This window comes from Protopterus annectens, chromosome 10.part0, assembly GCF_019279795.1.
Source record: "Protopterus annectens isolate FY-2018-M chromosome 10.part0, PAN1.0, whole genome shotgun sequence".
Taxonomy (NCBI): domain Eukaryota; kingdom Metazoa; phylum Chordata; order Ceratodontiformes; family Protopteridae; genus Protopterus; species Protopterus annectens.
In genome coordinates, this window is record NC_056744.1 from 117,761,251 (window position 1) to 117,774,700 (window position 13,450).

Sequence of the window (13,450 nt, forward strand, 5' to 3'; positions counted from 1 at the left end):
ATTATCCAAATGCTTCTATGGTAGAACCTCTGGTTCAGTCCCTCTTACTTTATTATGAAGGGTGCTGCTTACTTACATCTGACCATGCACCACTTACAGTACCCTACTCTTCTGTCATGCAAGCCTTCAACAACCCCCACACACACATTACTACTACTGTAATGCTTGTTTGCTTACACTTGACACAAATCACCTTAGTTTTGGCTGTACAGTACGCTCATGAGGATCTTCTAACAGACTATCCCCTTCTGCATTTCCATCTAAAAAAGCAGCACTTACTGTATGTTATACAATGGCCAGTGGAAATAAGATGCCAAACAGCTTAGGGAATCTAAATGGTTTCAGGATCATGCTAGCCATGTTAGCTCATGTAGCACAGCTGAACATTTACAAAATACACATTTAAACAAATTTTAGAAAAAAAAGGACTACCTACAAAGAAATCACTACATACTTTTCAGTCTCTACATTACGAGCATTAATAAGATTGTATCACTCCCAGTTCTGTAAACTGGTACTATAACAGCAAAGATTTAACATTCTGCGGTTGGGGGAAGACAGATTAAGGGAAACTTATTCACTCTTGGCAAGATTTGGTCATCCAGCTTTCTCATTCTTACATAAAACAACTAGTCAGGTGTAAAACACCCTTCAAAGTTATACTGTTGCTATGCACTACTGTTTAAACACACATTCATGGACATCAGAATACCATAGTGCTACTCCTTCCAGCTGTAATGCAACAGGCTTCATTAGGTAACATACAAGCTTCATATGCCCAAAAACTACACTCCTGGAAAGCACAGCAAGCAAACACACAAGAAATCCTTTCTACTTCTGCAGAGTCTGGCCGCTAAAGTTCCTTTTCTGAATCAGGGCTACCAGCTATTCAAGAACATCTTGTTGGAGCTAACAAGGCTGACAATTGTTTTTCCACTACATTCTGCAGAAATAATTAGCAGCTACCAAGTTTATCACCATCATAACCTCTTATAAAACTTGCAAAAATGTTTAATACTCCCAAGTGAAAACTTTAGCGCCTTCAAAAAGAATGCGACCCTGAAAATAAATGCAACCTATAACAAATACTTAAACTGCAAACTACTTCTTGCCTGCTGTTACCTGGTTTTAAAGACTTTTTGAGATATTGCATCCTCTGCCTGCCAACCACCAAACCCTCTTCTACGTCTATCAACCCATTTGTTCCCTTCGCAAAGTGAGAGTCAGCAGACAGGGTCAGCCATTATTCTGTCAGCCATCAGGAGTGGTTTGAGGTTTGTGTTTTCTTACTGGGCCAAAAGCTGCACCCACTGAGTAATACACTGAGGAGGTTGTACAATGGGCTGACAGTGTTCCCTTCGTGTAACCCTGCCTCTTCCCCTACAGTACTAGTGTCGGTCTCTCCCTTCCCCATCAGGAAGACAACCACCTCTGTGCACCTATGAGCGTACACAAACATCCAAATGAGAGGTAAGTCAGCCATATTCCTGCCACTCCTATCACTTCCTGCCTGACACTTCAAGTGCCAGTGCCACTAATTACAGCCTGGTGACTTTGGTCACAGGCTCCATCCTTCTGCTCCACAAAGCCAGGCAGACACACCTTTTCTTAACACTACACCACAAAAAAAATTAACTATTTATTGCCTTAGTTTTCTAGGTGTACCCCATTTTCAGAGCAGGCCAGGGGAGAAAAGCTCAAGTACATAAACATGTAATTAAGTTTAATTTAATATTATTTTCAGCACAATAAGGACTAAATATTTACATTCATGGTTACAATAAAACACAGCGCTGATAGAATGGGTTATATACAAACAGATAAATGACAAGTTCATGCAGTACGTTTGAACAGGAAATTAGCTACATGTGACATATACAAGCACTACAAACTTTACATTAAGACAAAACATTGATAGAGGATATTACTGATGTAAGAAAAAATGTACATTTTAGTATTGAGCACGGAAGTCAGTGAAATAGAAGTTTCACACAGAAATTAAGGTGAGGGGGTATTAACAAAACATTCTAGAGAGAAAGTACAGGTATACTGTAGGAGACAAAGGGAATTTCACTTGCTGATTCCATGGGCAAATATATTAGGTTATAGAAAAGAGAATGGGGAGGTGAAGAGAGATAAAAAGCGTCAGACAAGATGTAAAGGGAGGATTACTTTGGGCAAGGAGGTGGAAGGATAGGAGATTAGTGAAGACTTCAAAGTCATGGGAGAAACTGTTAGTCTGGAGAGGAGCATGTCCAAGATTGTTTGAAATGTATTCATTTACACACAATTACAAATGTGATGTAACTGCTTAGTTCACAAAACCACTTTTTTGTCCAGCTAAAATTATCCAGATACACCAAACCACAAAAACAATAAAAAAGTCTCAATACTAGGAATTATTAGGAATCCCAGAAAAAAAGATATAACATCTAATGTGGCCAATATCCCATTACATAGAGTGTAGTTACTAGACCAGTTATAAAGACAACACAAAAAATCATCTGCATCTTTTATGTAGCTTTTACAGTACTTGAGATGCAATTTCAATTGAAGCTCCAAATATTTAGACATCACTACTGTAACCCATTTTTCTGCCTGAGACTACTGGTCTCATTGGTGGAGTCCCCTTACTTGTGTATTTTAAGCAGACTACATATAAATGAGATGTACAGATTTATCAAACAGTTGTACATTTCTATACTTGTGCTACTATCCATCAATTTATCTTACAACAGAGTTTTAATTCTAAATATGTTCTTCACATATATCATCTATTTGAAAACTCAATGAGTTTGATAGAATATCATACATTGCCCTATTATACTGGTCTTGATTCACGACTACTGTCATTCCATCTTTATCTGCTGGCTTAATTCTAATATCTTTAAATGTGCATAGTTCATATAATGCTTTTCTTTCATCAGAGTTTAGTTTGCATACTTATCACTTTTACTTTTAAAATACACATCATAAATCTGTACACAAATCTTATAAAAAGCATTCACCGTTGGTGTATTCAAAGGTATGAATGTACTTGACAAACATCCTAACTTGTATATTTAGAGAACCTGGATCAGTTTTTTACAGTAATTATAAACCTAAATTTCATATAAACAATCTCAAGTCAAAGACTCTGAGATTACCTTCAACAGAAAGAACAAATGTTAGACCTTTATCAAGCAGTGTACGTTCATACTTATTGAACAAATGCAAAGACAGGTTCAAAAAAAGAAGTTATATACCTACCATAACGTTCCATGTTAGTTGTCTTCATCTCGCCTTCTTTCTTGCTGGATGGGATCGGATCCTTGGCTCCGACTCGGCCATCTTCAATAGCTCGAAAGCTGTTTACTAGTTCGAGGCTACCCCTTATCCCATGATGCCTAGCGATAGCCACCCACATCTCGTCTGAAATAGCCAACTCCAGACATAGCAAGAGAAAAACAGTCCAAAACAAAAAGGTTGACTATACCTGCCATATTCTCTAAGTCAGTAGAAGAAACAAACCAGAGAACACCCAGCCAGAGAAATAAAAACTCCTCTTGGTCCAATAGGACAAGGGGACAGAGGGTGGGATGCAAGAAAGAAGGTGAGATGAAGACAACTAACATGGAACATTATGGTAGATACATAACTTCTTCATGTTAAGTTGACTATCTCACCTTCGTTCTTGCTGGTTGGGACAACGTCCTTAGCACCTAATATCCTGGGTGGCTCATTGGAAAAGACTCTTCAGAACAGTGGCACCAAAGTCAGCTCTGCTCATGGAAACCATATCCAGCTTGTAATGAGAAATAAAAGTATGAGGATTTGCCTACGTAGCAGCTGCACAGATAGAATCCATGGGCAACCTAGACTGCAAGGCTACAGAGGTGGCAAAGGCCCTACTAGAATGACCTTTCGGTTTGATAGGTAACTCCTTGTTCCTTAATTGATAAATGAAAGTAATAGTGAGAGACAACCACCAGGATAAGGTCACCTTGGAAACTGGGAAACCTTGTTTGCCTAAGGCATAAGAAAGGAATAGCTGGTCCGACTTCCTTATTTCCTTAGATCTGTGCAGATAAAAACGCAATTGTCTATGAACGTCCAATTGGTGTAATTTGTACTCTGCCTTGTTGGTGTGATTAGGAAAAAACACAGGGAGGTCTATAGACTGGTTTAAATTTTCTGAGCAGACTTTAGGAAGAAAAGAAGGATTAGTCCTCAGAGCAACCCTGTCCTTATGAAAAAACAAGTATGGAAGATGAACACATAGCACCTGAAGTTCGGAGACGCGTCTGGCTTAAGTAATAGCTACCAGAAAGAGTGTCTTTCAAGATAAAAACTTAGAGCAGGACGCTGCTGGTTCAAAAGGGGGTAGAATTAAGGAAGTTAGGACCAAATTAAGGTCCCAAGGAGGAGGGGGATCTCTCACTGGAGGCCTAAGGAGAGTTATCCCTCTCAAAAAAAAGCTTTACAGAGCTTATGAGACAATGTTAGAATTTGACAACCAAACATGAAAGTTAGAAATGGCCGCTAATTGAACCCTGATTGTAGCAGAAGCGGACCCAGAATGAAAAAGTTGTGCTAGGAATTCCAGAATTTCGTGGACTGGGGCTGAAAAGGGGTCTACGTTCCTAGCCTCTGCCCAACAAGAAAAGCGTTTCCATTTACTAGCATAAGTTTTCCTGGTTTTGGACTTGAGAGGAGACAATCTCAAGTACAGCCGGGGAAATGCTGGGAAGCCTGGCTAAAGTTGGAAGTGGAGCAACCAAGCTGTGAGCTGGAGAGATTGGAGGGATTGATGCAAGTTGCCTGAGTCCAGGGCTGATCGAGAAGGTAATGGTGCAGGAACGGGAACCATATCTGTCGAAGACAGTAGGGGGCAATGAGGATCATTTTACAACCCAACGATGTTGCTTTCTGTATGAGTTTTGGTATCAGGGGAAATGGAGGAAAGGCATAAAGAAATCCCTGAGGCCAATCGTGGACTAGAGCGTCTCTGGGTGTGTGACCTGGAAGCGGAAGGGAGAAGTAGTTGCTGCATTTGCTGTTGAAGGGGGTGGCAAAAAGATCGCAGCAAGGCTGTCCCCATTTGCGGAAGATAAGATCCGCAACTTCCTGATTCAGAGATCACTCGTGAGGCATGAGGATAGCTCTGCTGAGCGTGTCCGCTATGATGTTGGACCTCCCAGGGACGTGCGTCGCAATCAGAAAACGTTGGGAGGAAATCACCCACTGCCACAGTCTGAGTGCTTCTTGACACAGGGGGTACGATCTGGTTCCACCCTGCTTGTTGATGTACCACATGACTGACATTGTCTGTTTGAATTGCAATGGTCCCGGAAGGAAGAGTCCTGAAGGGCTTGCAATGCTAGGAGCACGGCTCTCATTTCTAGGACGTTTATGTGCAGATGGTACTAGTGAGGTTACCAAGTGCCTTGGACTGTCCTGCCCAGATAATGCCCCCCCCACCCTATCAGGGAGGCGTCTGTGGTCATTGTGGCTACCGGAGGGGGCTGAATGAAGGGTCTGCCCTGAGTCACTAGTGGGGAGACCATCCACCATGAAAGGTGCCTTTTGCATGCTTCTGTAATCAGGATCATGTGAGACATGGGCAGCTCTTGGAAAGACCACTGTGTGAACAGAAGACACTGAAGGATCCTCATATGAAAGCGGGCCAGTGGGATTAGAAGAATGGCTGCTGCCATGGAGCCCAGACTTTGAAGGACGAACTTGACTTGGATCCTTTTGCTCTGCATTAGAATCTGTACCTGCTGACTAATTGAAGACACCCTTTCTAGCGGTAGCCTTGCAAACATGTTCCTTGTGTCCAAGTCTGCTCCTATGTAAGTGATTGATTGTCAGGGCAACAAGGCAGATTTTTCGAAGTTTATTGTAATGCCCAACTGGGAGCAGATTGTGTAGTCCCTGGCTTGTAGGAATTGATGCCTGGTAGTAGCAGTGAGAAGCCAGTCGTCTAGATATGGAAACACCTGGAATCCTCGACATCTCAGGTGAGCCGACACCACTGCCATACATTTGGTGAACACCCTGGGGGCTGTGGTGAGACCAAAGGGCAGAGCTCTGAACTGATGACTGGTTCCCAGCAGGAAGCGAAGAAATAACCTGGAGCACCTGACCATCTTGATATGGTAGTACACGTCCCGAAGATCTATAGAGCGCATCCAATTGTCCTGACCCAGAAAGGGTAGAATGGACTGTAGCGTGACCATCCAAAACTTTGTTCTTTGTACAGACCTGTTTAGTCTACTGAGATCCAGAAGTGGTCTCCAGTCCCCTGTCTTTTTTGGTACCAAAAAGAACCTTGAGTAAGTTCCGGATCCGTACTGGTCTGCCGGGACTTCCGGGGATGACTCTTTTCTAGCAGTTTTTAAACTTCTATTACTGCTTGGTCCTTCAGATTGGGTGGAACATCTGGAAGGGATTTCTTTGACAGTAAGGGGGGTTGAGGGAAGGGAATGTTGCAACCTCCGGATATAATGGACCATACCCTTCTGTCTTGCGTTAAATTTTGTCAGGCTTTTAGGTACAGTGAAAGTCTTCCACCGACTGCCTCCAGAAGTGAGCAGCCGGGCAACCCTTCAAGGATGCTGAAAGGGCTTATCAGAGAAAGATTCTCTGTTGCCCTGGTTCTGCGGACCCCCTCTGCCACTAGGGCAGCGTCTGTTATTTTTTCCCCCTCTGCCTCTGGAGGAAAAAAAATCACTGTGTGTCAGGCGAGGCTCCCTGGGATTTTCGGAACCACATCTTGCCACACTTCTGACCTTTGGGGTAACGTCTAGAGGGAGTGGAAAAAACAGACTCCCACAGCAGGGAGCGTCTTGCCTTCTTGCTAACACCTAGTCAAAGCATCTTTCACCTGTGGTCCAAAAAGAAAGGAACCAAAGGGGGTGTTGAAGGACACTCGAAAGAGTTCCACAAAGTTACAAAGCCACATCCATGCATGCCTCCTCTGGGCCACACCTGTACCTGCGGCTCTACTTGCACCATCGGCTGCATAGGAAATGAGCCTCGGAGGAGTTAACTACAGAATTAAGCGTCGCCAGCTGGGAAGCTACTTTAGCTTGAGCTCCCTCAGTGATTGATCTTGAAGAGTATCTCCGAGCTCTTTAAGGAGATCCCTCTGAAGCCGGGTAAAATGGCATAAGTAGTTCAGTGACCTCATAGAGAAGGTCGCTGAAGCGAACATTCGCTTCCCGTATCTGTCCATCATTCTAGACTCCTTGTTAGGAGGATGGACAGATGAAGAGGTCTCCGCTAACTCTTTTTTGGTGGCTGCTGCTATCACCATGGCATCAGCAGGAACACCTTTAGTAAGGAATTGCTTATCCTGGGGTGCTGTGATGAATTTACCAGGTCTCCTCGGAGTTGGTTCCACTGTATCCAGAGCTGACCAGGCCTTTCAAGCCACCACTGCCATAAATGGATCGAAAGGTGGAGAAACCCAGGTGGTGTAAAGTCGGGAACTGAAAGCATCCCGAAATACAGACTCATCCTCGGTAGGGGCTAGAGGATTCCAGTTCCCCCTCTGCTTAAGCATTTCTAGGATGTCAGAGAAGGAAACATCTTCAGAGGGGGATCTCAGGGACCCTTCCGAATCATCCAAGTCTGTATCAGAAGTGACAGACTCAGGGGAGTCAATGTGCTTCCTCTTGCACTTCTTACGAGGGGGCTCCTCTGAATGATCAGGGGAGGCCTCGTAAGAAAAGGAAACACCCAATGGGGTGTCCTGGAGCATCGGTTCCCTACGCTTGGGGCCTGGAGGAGGAGCAGAGGTTGGCACAGGCACTATAGGGGACGGAGCCGGTGGGGCTGATAGTGGAGTTAACTCGGTGGCCAGCACATTCCTCATGACATCGAAGGCGTCCCTGCCACGATGCAGAGAAAGCTTCGGTTCTGAGGAAATAGGAATCTTTCTCTGCACCGAGGGAGACGGCTCCGAGGCCGATGTAAGAGCTGAGCTCTCCTGCGCCCAAGCTCAGATAGGGAGAACGGGGTCGGACAAGGGTCCGATGCCACTCGCCCCCTCGAAACAGATGATGGAGTCCCGGGTGCCCAGATCCCACGGATGGCACCACAGAGGGGATCAGAGCCGGCGTCGGAACCGGAGATAGTTCGAGCCGACGGTTCCACTACTTGAACCCCAACAAACTCCGGCTCCGAACTCACTGAAGTCAGAGAAGGAACATCGAGAGAAGTGGACGGAGCAGACACCTGTTGTGGAGGGCTGGACAACATCTTGGCAAGTGCCTGTAACTTTAGCAACCTACTGACCACTCTCTCTACATCGTGATCAGACAGCCTAGAGGATCGAGAGGAGTGAGGATCGGTGACTACGCTCGCTCTGAAGTAAAGGAGACCGAGGAGCAGAGTGCACCGATTCTAGTGAAGGGGACCCTCAGCCGCTTGTGGCTCCGCAACGGCTCCGAAGTCTCTGATGGAGCCGATGGGGAGATTGCATTGTCGGTGCCAGCCGGAACTTAAGTGGAAGGTAAAATCTGAACCGAAGACTGCTCCGAACTTGGAGCCGACGGCTTGGTGGGTTTAGAGGATTTCATAGGCTGAGAGCTCTTGGCCGGTGAATCCTGGGGTTTTAAAAGACCCCTAAGAATAAGCTTATTCTTACGCTCCTGCAGAACTCTTGGACTAAAGGCATGGCAGATAGAACAAGATTCCCGCAGGTGCACAGTGCCTAAACAATAGACGCAAGAAGTGTGCCCAACTGTCAGAGACATTTTCTGACAGCATGAGTCACACTTCTTGAACCCAGAAACCTTGGATTCCTTTGACATCCTTAAAGAAGGAAAACAATTATAACAACTACCAGAGATAATATACAGTCTACACAAAAACACACTCTAGTATAAGACTATAGCTAAAGTTTTTTTTTTTGTTTTTGTAAATAGGAAAGCCTCTAACTTAAACGGCTAGCCTATGAGAGAAAGGCAGAAGGAAAGCCTCTAACTTAAACGGCTAACCTGACAATAAGAAGTAGGGAGGGAGGGGTGGGGGAGAACTCTCTAAGTTAAACGAGTTCTACAAGAAAAAGGGATACTACAACTAAACACTAACTATCACAAAACAAGACTAACATTAATAAAACACAAAGTGTTGAAATCTAGAGTAAGAAAGTTATACAAAAAACTTTATACGAGCCTGAGCCAGACAAACGACACCTCACAGCTGAAGCGGCAAACGAGATCTGGGTAGCTATCGCTAGGCATCATGGGATAAGGGGTAGCCTCGAGCCAGTTAACAGCTCTCGAGCTATTGAAGATGGCAGAGTTGGAGCAGAGGATCGGCTCCGATCACAACCAGCAAGAACGAAGGTGAGATGGACATCAGTCCTTCCATAATTTAAAGGTAAAGAGCAGACTGACTTCTGGTTACAGATCTTGTGTTCCGATGTCCCATCGGCAAAGTTTTCCTCACGGTTGTATCTCCTTGGTACTCATTTTAAGTTGAATCAGTAACTGCAAGCTGATTCGTGTAGATAAAAAAATCTGCTTTACCATTCCCAGGCAACGGCATTTCCTTATCACAATGATTGGATACAATAGAAAATTGTGGACTTTAATTAGCCAAAGCTTCTCTACCACTCTGACTGGATGATGCGACTTGTTGTGGGCTTTGATTAGTCAGAGCTTTTCTTCTACTCAAATTGGACAATGCTGCTCATTGTGGACTCTGGCTGGCTATAGCCTCCTTCCTACTTGGATTGGATAAATACCTCCAGCTGGAATTTCACTGGTTGGAATCTCAAAGACATCAAGATCCCCTATCGCACCACTGCATTTTGGAATATCAAAATTAGGGGCAGTACTCGATTGATAAATTGCCCTATCCGGTCATTAATTTTTCAGCCATTGGAAAATATGCGCTTTAAAATGATCCCAATCTTTTTAATTTACATTTTTTAATAACAATTAACTTCTGTTCAAATACTTGTAACCACTTTATCATATTAAGTTCATGGGCAAAAGTTTTAACAGTTCACAGAAGTAATAATACAGTTTTCCAAAACATCAATCTCGGCCATCACCTGCATTTCAATGCCCATGGGAAAAAAAGTCATTCACCAGACTCATATAATCATTACTCAAGATACAGTTCTTGTCATTTTTTTTCAAACAATTCCAGATACTGATTACCATGGGTGGGCATTTTTGGATACGTAGTCTCCTAGGTACTATGCCCATCTCTCAATATGCTGAGACGCTTAAATGTTGCCACTGCAACCATTTATATGATTGTACTTTTTTCTCCACTTCTCATATATCTTGGGAATCATCAGAAACTTGCACACACTTCTCTCCATTTTTAAACAAACCAACTGCTGTATGCAGTAACCAATTTTCTCATACAGCTATAAATCAGTAGAGGAACAGCCAGGTGCCATTCCAGTATTGCTGGCTTCCATATGGGATGCTGGACAAAAGTTACAATAAAAATCCACAAAACCAAAAAAACTTTCTTGTCCAGCTAAAAATATCAAGATACACCAAACCACAAAAATAGAATCAATAAAAAAGTCTGGATACTACAGCCAAAAGTATAAAAATGTATGAAGGTTTAATAACAACAAAGCTTTCAAACATAAAAGTTCATCCTCGTTGCTTAACTGAATATTACAAGTTAAAACACATAGTTCATTTAATAAGCCAGCAGTTTATACAATTAATCAATTAGTGAAATTTGAAATTCTTAAACAAATATACATACACACTATGCATCTGAACCCGAACATATTTAATGACAAATAGATGCATTAGTTTAGATCTCTATGCTTTTCATTTTAAGAATTTTTTATGCTATTGACTAGATGCAGACCAGGAGTGCAATGCGTTCTAAAGAAATGTATCCACTTATATTCAGCCATTTCTGCTGCTGTAATCAATTAATCACCACAGCCATTCTTAAATACCTGTTGTAGCACTCAATTTAAATGAATGGGTCTGATCTGTCAAAGCAATGTTTAAACACAGAGTTGGTGTCTACTTCCATTCTAATTTCTGATAAATGGGAACTTAATGTCTTTCATTTTGCACTTAGTTTTCCCTATATTAACTGTATGTTTGAAAGCTTTGATATTTTTATTAAACTTTCATAGTTTTTGTACTTTTGGTGGTAGCATCCAGATTTTTTTATTGATTACAACTGCTTAGTTCTAACCAGTTTTGTTTTAAAGCCTTGCAGTGGTCAGTTCCGTGTATAGCATTGGTAGCAAATATTGCAACTATTATGACAAGCTAATTTGGTCTCTAGTGTAGCACTTTAGTACAGACAAGCATACAGAACGGATGGTAATAAGCAGGTTGTGGCTAGAGGTTTTTCTTATGTCAAGTTAGGTAATCTGACACTGTACATGGAACCTAGTTTTTAATTTTTAACAGCTTGAAGTATGCCTAGCTTACCACTCGTGTCCAGATTTTTCCTCACATTTTTGGTCTGTTCCTCAAAATTTTTGTTTTTTTTGGCAAATCATTGGGATGACCCGAGGACTGAAACCACCAAATAATGATGTAACATTTGAGTTTCAAATTTCACACCCTTCAAAAAATGTATGTTAAACTCTGTTACTCTAGCAACTTTCTAAGTTTATAAGAGCAATATTTAAAATTCTGTCCCTACCTTGGGGCCTTTGTCCCCCCATTTTGTTAAGCTATGTCCAGAGTTTTTACACTGAGATCGAGACCTATGATGCCTAGTATACAGCCTTGTGGAACTCTTACTGTGACTGGGAGAGAGAATGATTATTCCCGTTTCCATTTAACTGCTTGTTGCCTCTCTGATAACCAAGGAACCATGCAAGGTGAAGGTTGAGAGAGACCTATGGATTAAAGTTTATGTAGTTGTTGCTGGTGAGATACAGTGTCAAAAGCTTTAGGTAAATGCAAGAACACGAACAGTAATTTCTGTGTTGGTTTATAGTACATCGGTAAGATGAAGGAAGGCAGTGGACTGTGCTGTGTTTCAGAGAGGAGGTTTTGTATGAGTAGAACATGAATGTACTTTTCCAGTACTTTTAATACAGGAGAGTATTGCTATCAGGGCAAGCCGTGATGGTGCAGCAGTACCGTTAACACCTCACAGCAAGAGGTTCTCCCGTTAGATTCTCGGCTGGAGCGCCTTCTGTGTGGAGTCTTAATGTCCTCCCCGCGGTAGAGTGGCATTCGAAAGACATGAGTAGGGTGTGCCTTTGTTGAAGGTTGGGCGTCGAGCTGGCACCTCGGCACTGTAAAAATCTACTGCCAATCATTAGCAGACTGGAGTTCCACTGTGGCAACCCCTAACAAGGAAAAGCCAGAAGAAGAAGAGTAATGCTATCAGCCTGTAGTTATTCAGGTCTGTGGATGTACTGCATGATGAATAATTTCTTCCAGATGAATGGGATGTAATATTTGGAAATAGCTCTATTTATACTTTATTAATCCAAATTGCGGCTGATCTCAGCTACAGCTCAAAATGCACATAAAATAGTGTAGAAAAAAATAAGTACTATCTTAATGAAGTGGACAAAGACAAAATACCAAACAAATGTGCAGATAAAAATTATTTAAGCTACAGACAAGTTTAGATCAGTGTCAAAACATTAAAGCACGAAATTTACAGTACTTAAAATTGTTTACATAAAGCTGCTTGAAGCAGCCCTTACAAGGAATTGTGTACAAGCCCATCTAACACAAAGATTAGGCAGTGAATGTTAAATAGAACAGCAAGTTATTGGAGTGCGTTAGAAAATTGAGCAAGATGACCTGGTATCAAAAAAGTTGTACAGTCCGGAATTGTTGGGGTGTTTATTGCCCTCACATTTTCTCCAAGAAATATTCTTACGCTAAAAAACTTTTTTCCCTTGTTCTGCTTTATAACATTAACACATTTTAAAATATTCATTACGCTATGTATATGTAGTGTTACTCAATGTTATAGTTACAAAGTACAGCTGTGACTTATCGCAGCAGTAGCAGAGTTCACGGATCCATACTGCTGCACAATTTGTAAACCAAGGAAAATAGAAGTGTACACCAGTTTGACCAGCCAGACTCCCAGAGCTTTGAACTTGCCTCTGGAGGCTGTTCTCTCACACATTGTACACAAAGTCAAAACTTGGTAGAAACAAGATATCAGCATAAGCCATGTTTCATTCTTGAGATCTCAATAAGGCTAATTGCAACAAGCGCCACTGTAATGTGTGCCTACGAAGTGGAAAGTTGCACCTTGAAAAGTATAAGCCTGGTTAAACAAAATTACTTTTGAAAGAACCTTTTGTCAAGTACGTGTCCCCTTGCAACATTTCATTAAAGTGCTTTTGATTGTCCCTTTTTTCCCTTGAGGGAAGAAGTTGAGAGAACGCCTACAGCAGTATTACTCTTGAGCTCTCCTCCCTTACTACAAATCAGTGTTTACAAAGTGCTCATCTGCTTAGCATCCTTCTCTCACT

At 42.3% G+C, this 13,450-nt stretch overlaps 1 protein-coding gene across 1 annotated transcript in view; it reads right to left on the minus strand.

Annotated features, from left to right (window-relative positions):
- NOL11 (nucleolar protein 11) overlaps positions 1–13,450 on the minus strand; it is a 1,613,635-nt gene that overhangs the window by 568,012 nt on the left and 1,032,173 nt on the right. The gene's annotated exons all lie outside the window — the stretch shown is intronic.